Raw genomic sequence first — 6000 nt, 5'->3', positions numbered from 1 at the left:
TCAGAAGCAGGTGGATCTCTGTGATTTCCAGGCCTCTCTGGGCTACACCAGATTTATCCACTCTAAAAGACCAACAGAGCCAGGTGGTCATGGCTCAAACCTTTATTCCCTTTATTGGGACTTGGAGATAGGAGTAACACGACTGGGTGGAGATAGAAAGATACGTCTGGAGGCAACAGAAGCTCATTGCATTCAGACTGCAGATTTCTAGGTACAGAATAGCCCCATTGGTCTCAGGATTCAGAAGAGGTAAGAATGAAGGCTGGATGCTCTCCTCCTCTGAACTTTCACCATTAACCCCTCTATCTGACTCCAGGTTTTCATAATTAAGATCAATTAGAATTAGCTCTACAGTCTCCAGTGTACTGTAATGTGTCATAGCACAACTGTGATGTAGAATAGTAAAATGAATGGTAACAGAATTGATGGTATTGAGATTTACCAATTTACTAAGTTTATTAATGTATTTTGCATATGTTTGTGCATGAGACAGAAAGATTTCTACATGTATACACGATATGAAATTAAATAACAATGAGTCACTTGAATGTTGATATCTGAATTCTGGTCATCACCCAAAAGAAAATGGCTGACCCACGTGCCAACATCCACAATATGTTGTATCAGATAAGCAAAAACTCTTGCACAGATTAGCAGCAAGAAGAACAACAAAACCTAAATAAAAAAGAAGTAACTAATTGATTCTTGGGAAAATGATTCCTCTTAGTTTAGATGTTGTATATGGTAAATTTACAGTATAAAATGAGTAAAGTCCAATGACAATGCACAGCCATGTATAACAAAATACTGATTACAAAGCTACATACACAAAAAAAAAATAAAAAAAACTTTAAAAATGTACATTCACATTGGAAATACTCAGAATGTTCAATGGGATTATAAAAGTATAGTAGACAGATTGATATAATATGATTTCTATACTTAAAACAAAGCTATAACATTCAATATGTGTACAACATTTCTAAAAGCTTAAAGAGGATATAAAGCAAAAGCCAAGAACGGAGGCCAGAAAATACAGTCAATCATCTATTAATCAAAGGAAAAAATGTAGCTTAACCAGGGAAAGTGTGATCATTGACAGTGTTATCCAACTACTTGTGAATTTTTGTGTATAGAGATTAAATAAACACAGACTTCAAAAATCCGGTTAAAGGAACCAAACGACCATTAAATTGTTGTCTCTGACACTTTAGCTACCAAAGTCAGAAGTCCCATACTCTAGAGTTCGCTCTCAAAAAGGATGAGATTTCTTGCTATGGCTCTGCAACCTGTGTTCCTCCTAATATTTCAGGTAAACCCAGCCCCACTGACCCAATACCAAACAACATGGAAGAATAATTTAAAATCTGCTTTCTGCCACATGGATTATGGCCCAAGATGTGGATCCTGCCCTAGCACCGTGACCAACACCATGCACACCTGAGATATCTATCTGTGTAGACCAGAAACAACTTTTGTCCCCTAGAATTAAACAGCACTGAATCACACTACTGTGGCTGGTTGTAGCAGAAAGTTAAAAAAAATTCTAATCATGCATTATTGAAAGCCAATCCATATCACCATCTTTCTACCATTTTCCAAATTATTTGTAATATTTGTACGACAAAACTGAAAGTGGAATACAATATACAGAAATTCTAGAAACTAGACTCTCTGTTTTCCAATCAGTGTTCCCACTGCACACCAAGTGCATTGACTGTGTGTTCACACTAGACATTGATACAAAAAGCATCATATCTTTCCATACTAGTGCTGCAGAGTCTCCAGATATCCAAAAATCCTTACACAGGGAGGCTTATTGGAGATGAGCAACAGCCCACGTCACAGCATAGACAAGAGAACCACTGTCTGTCTCATGATCCATACAGATTCCAGAAGAAATGACAGTTCAGCAGACCTGCTCTGGACACACACACACACACACACACACACACACACACACACACACAATGGTATATCTTTTGTTCTTCCTTACATCTCCTTAGAGCAGAATTAGAGGAGAACCTGGAAAGAAACTGCAAGCTACTTGCCACAAATACTCATGATTGCTAAGCATTCCCAGACTCCCTCAGGTGCTAGGACCACCCAGCTGGGCCTAGAATATTATCAGTCCCCCTACCAGGTGATGAGACATCAAATGACACAGATCAACAGTCCTTCCAGCTCTGCACTTCCATCCAAGAAGAAATGGGCCTAGTCAAGCATGAAAAACAATGCCATTTACAGCATGCACAAAATTGACTTTAAATGGATCTTACACCTAAGTATGAAATGTGAAGTGCATAACTTATAGAAGACACTAGGATTATTAGGCCTCTCCAAGTTCACCAACTTGACTTCCGTGTGCACCAAAAGGACATTGGTGATGAATATAAATTTATTTTAACACAAAGCTCCCTGATTGTAATGCTTTCTTCAGATTATGCCGACAGAGGAAAGTATTCATCATCCCAGCACCAGGTTCTTTGGACTTGCTAGTACCACATGGGAACTCACAGAACACAGAATGTGCCAGAGGTTTCCCACCCAGCCTCTGGGAGGTCCTGCCACACCATCTCCCATGCATCTCCATCCTGTACTCCCCATCTTGGGATTCCATCCACTCAGTCACCATGCTGTTGCTTCTGTGCTTATCCATGCTCTCCTCACAATCCCCTACAGTAGCACTCATAGTGCTGTAATCAATACACTTGTGCCTGTTTTGGAGTAAAACCAAGCCTGCACCATGGCTCCAGCAAATGTCGTGAAGACTCAGAACTGCTGTTCTAGCTGGGTGTCCCTGATTGGCTCTTGTTGCATGTGCTACAAGATCACTTCCTTAAGGGTTAGAGTGTGCTTAAAGACACAGCACAGAGGTCAATGGCCCTGGCTTCTACTCCAGATCCAGACCTCTTTGCATATGTTGTCTACAGAGCTCTGTAACCTGACACAAAGTTTCAATCAATGACCTGCTTCTCAAACCTCTTAGCTGACATCACTTTGTCAAGCAGGATAGAACGTACTTGCTCAGGAGAGTTACCTAATTGCAAATTCAAAATTCATTGGCTTAAGATAACTTTCCTGAGTGTACACCCACACAATATGGTCTGTTTATCCACATTACATGAATTAAAACATTCGGGGAGGCGGGCATGTGTGGTACAAGACTTTAATCCCAGCACTTGAGAGGCAAAGGCAGATGGATCTCTGTGAGTTTGGGACCAGCAAGTTCTACATGTAGAGCTAGTTTTAGGACAGCTTCCAAAGCCACAGGGAAACCCTGTCTCAAAAAAATAAAATCATTCTAGGAAAGTACAAAATCATTCCCACTACCACAATCAGGTCTGTTTCCATAACGGTGACTGCAGCAGCTATTGCCTATCCTGAATCCTAAAGCAGTGTAAACTGTTCCTCCTATATTGTACTGAAGGCAGAAGCAATGCTCTCCCATGGGAACCCTTTTCCTGTGACTGCATTTAACTACATGAGTTACGGACAATTTGAAATCGCTGAGGTGGTGAGTGATTTAAGAATTTTGAAGGTGTAGTACAGAAGACAGGAAGGTCATTGCCCTCAAGAGCAACAGACTGGTATCAAGGCCACCTGAGACACAAAACAGAGCTTGCTTTGAGAAAAAAATTGTAACAGAATGGAAATTCAGCTGCTCTAGCATTAATACATCTTACCAGGGAAAAATCACTTCACACACTTAGGAGACTAATAAAGAAAATGCATTTAATGACATCATGCATCCCTCTTCAGCTACTGCTCCAGAGGAGCCAGTCTAGACACATTTTTCATTTCATATATCCTGTCAACCTTAAGTGTATTTTAGCTTCATACTCCAGGTAACACTTTGAACAAAATAGAGGAGACAGCATGTCTAGCTTCTTGGGCAGATGGGAGACTTACAAGGCAAAAATATTTCCAGAATTGTTTAAGTGCACCAGAAAGCTGAAAAAGCAGGATCTTCTTCTCTGACCAGATCCTGAGGTGAAGGTGGTGGGGGAGGAGAAAGATAGGAAATGTGTATAAAAGTTTAAAGCAGGGAGAAGAAGGTCTTGCACAGGATGTCACATGCCAAGTAAGCTTCTTAAGAAGCATACCATCTTGTATACTACTTCCAGGGGGAAAATGGAAGAAAATGGGAGACTTCTATTGAGTCAGTAGAAACTACCATGCAATCAGAAAAACTCAGTTAGGAACCTAACTAAACAATGCTGCACAAGGGGAACACAGTATCTCAAGATAATTTCTGAGTAAGCCCACAGTGCCCTTGGATCAAAAACTATAGATCCATGTAGTAGGAAGAGTTGGGTTCTCCATATCTGAAGCAATCTCTATGCAAGGGCTTTGTTCCAGACCATTACCAGCTCTCACAAGCAAATTCCTAGATTTATTTATTTATTTATTTATTTATTTATTTATTTTTGGTTTTCGAGCCAGGTTTCTCTGTGTAGCTTTGGAGCCTATCCTGACACTTGCCATTTTCTGCTTCTGACTCCTCTCCTCTCTCCCCAGTGGTTTCTCCTAAGCACCTTCCTGTCACTCCATAGCAATCCCTCTCCTGGGCCTGTGACTTCTTCTTAGGGAACCTTTCCTGGTGTAGGGTCCTCTTTAATCCTTAGGTCCCCACCCTGCCCTAGGATCAACCTTCTCTGCTCTTCTCCAGGTGACCTTCCCTTGCCCCAGGATTTGTCTTTGACAGGTGAGCGATCCTTACTGACAACTCAAAGGCTGTCAGTGGTTGCATGGCTACATCATGCATGCATTAAGTGACTGCATAAGTAATGTGCATGCAGATGCCACCTGAAGCAGTGCCAATGTCTGCTCTGTGAATCCAGTTTGAAGGGCCACAACTGCTGAGCCTTGTTCTAAACCACTAACTTTCCCTTCATAATCAAGCACCTTCCCCCAGTTCTGTCTCTGTCTCCATGTCTGCTCCCCACTGGTTAACAAATACCCAACCCTTTCTTCCCTTTCCCAATAAACTCCATGTGGGTTTGTTGAGTTTGTTGGATCCTGTTTCATTGCCCAAAATGCAGCAAAGAACAGCAATGACAACAACAACAATAACAATAATAGTAAATATTTTAGTTTGCTGAGAGAAAAAGTTTTGAAAGATTTTAATTCACAGAGAGAAAAAGTTTACCACATGCCTTGGCCCATTACAAGGAAGTTGGCCCCAACTCCAGACACATCCTATGGTTTAGACTGGGGCAATTGCCAAGACAACCCTCTGTGGGTCACACCTGACTGGCCAACAGACAATCAAGGACTTTTCAGGGTACATTGTATGGTTTGTCCTTTGTAGAAAAGCAGGTCACACCTGGGTGACCACTCTAACATGGGATCATACTCTGTAATCAATCACTTTGTGCCCCTTGCCTGTATGCTGATCTGTGGTTTTTTCCTATATAAGGAGCTTATACCCCATGCTGGGTTGTGCAGCTTTCCCGATAGTGCTGACACCCAAATGCACATTCATTCAATAAACCCTCTTGCTTTTGCAGCTCTTGGTCTGGTTTCTGAGTCTCAGGGTGGTCCTCAGGACCCTGTGCCCCTTAGCAGCCTGGGGATCTTTCATTTGGTGAGCCAGCCAGGAGGTCAGAGGAGACTCCAGAGTCATTACCATGACTAAGAGGAGGTAAATGTGGCTGGCTTATTTAGATTTATGTTTTCTGCTTGTCTGTCTATTTGGAAGCCCTGTATAGGCTATGCAGGCTTCAAAGAGACTCAAGATGTAGACTGACAAGTCATTCCCCTCTGAGTACGCCCCTGTAGGATTATCCACAGGGAGTTTGGATGGCGAGGATCAGCAGACAACCCTCATCCCTGGGAGCAGATGATGCAAGTCTCTCCTCCCGTTTGAATTTCTGATTTCAGTTTGACACCGATTTGCAGCTTCCCGGCCTTTGTTTTTGGACCTTACTGTCTGTCTCAATATTTGTCTCTTTTTTTTCTGTTTTTCACCATCCTACCACCATAGTACAACAACTA

This window comes from Cricetulus griseus, unplaced genomic scaffold (genome assembly GCF_003668045.3).
Source record: "Cricetulus griseus strain 17A/GY unplaced genomic scaffold, alternate assembly CriGri-PICRH-1.0 unplaced_scaffold_2, whole genome shotgun sequence".
Lineage (NCBI taxonomy): Eukaryota > Metazoa > Chordata > Mammalia > Rodentia > Cricetidae > Cricetulus > Cricetulus griseus.
The sequence above is the reverse complement of the archived record's forward strand: the minus strand, read 5'-3'. Positions refer to the sequence as shown.